Below are 546 nucleotides of genomic sequence, written 5' to 3' on the forward strand. Positions count from 1 at the left end.
TCTGTGGACAGGTGCAGTCTGCCCTGGGAGCCCTGCAAAATCAGACAGCCCGCCCATGGGGGGGGATCCCCGCCCCCGCCCCGACTGAAGTTAGGGCAGCCCGTGACAGAGAGCACCTGAAAACTCAGTCTAGGCCAGAGAAGGGGGATGATGTCGGGGGAATGCGGAACCTAAGAAGACACAGTTTTCCAGGTTGGCAGTGGCACCAGGTGGCTTTGCGGCGTGCTCGTCACAAGCCCTTCCTGGCAGCGCTCGGTCGGCTCACCTCCTCCGAGGCCGGAACGGGCAAGCGGCACAGCGATGACTGCTGCTTTGGTTGGGAGGGCCTCTCCCCTGCCCTCGGGCCTGGAGTCGAAGGGCGTCTGAGCCCCCGAACGGCTGTAAGTGCCGGAGAGCCCCGGAGAGCTCGGGCCACAGACTCCATCCCCTCAGGACCGCACCAAACGCAGAGTGGGGTGCTTACAGGCCACCCTGGCCCCTTCTTGCCTGAACGGCGCCCTCGCAGGACTCCCAAGCCTGTGCGCTGAGGATGGGAGGTTCTGCAGA

This window comes from Leptonychotes weddellii, chromosome 15, assembly GCF_054177405.1.
Source record: "Leptonychotes weddellii isolate Sample4059 chromosome 15, ASM5417740v2, whole genome shotgun sequence".
Lineage (NCBI taxonomy): Eukaryota > Metazoa > Chordata > Mammalia > Carnivora > Phocidae > Leptonychotes > Leptonychotes weddellii.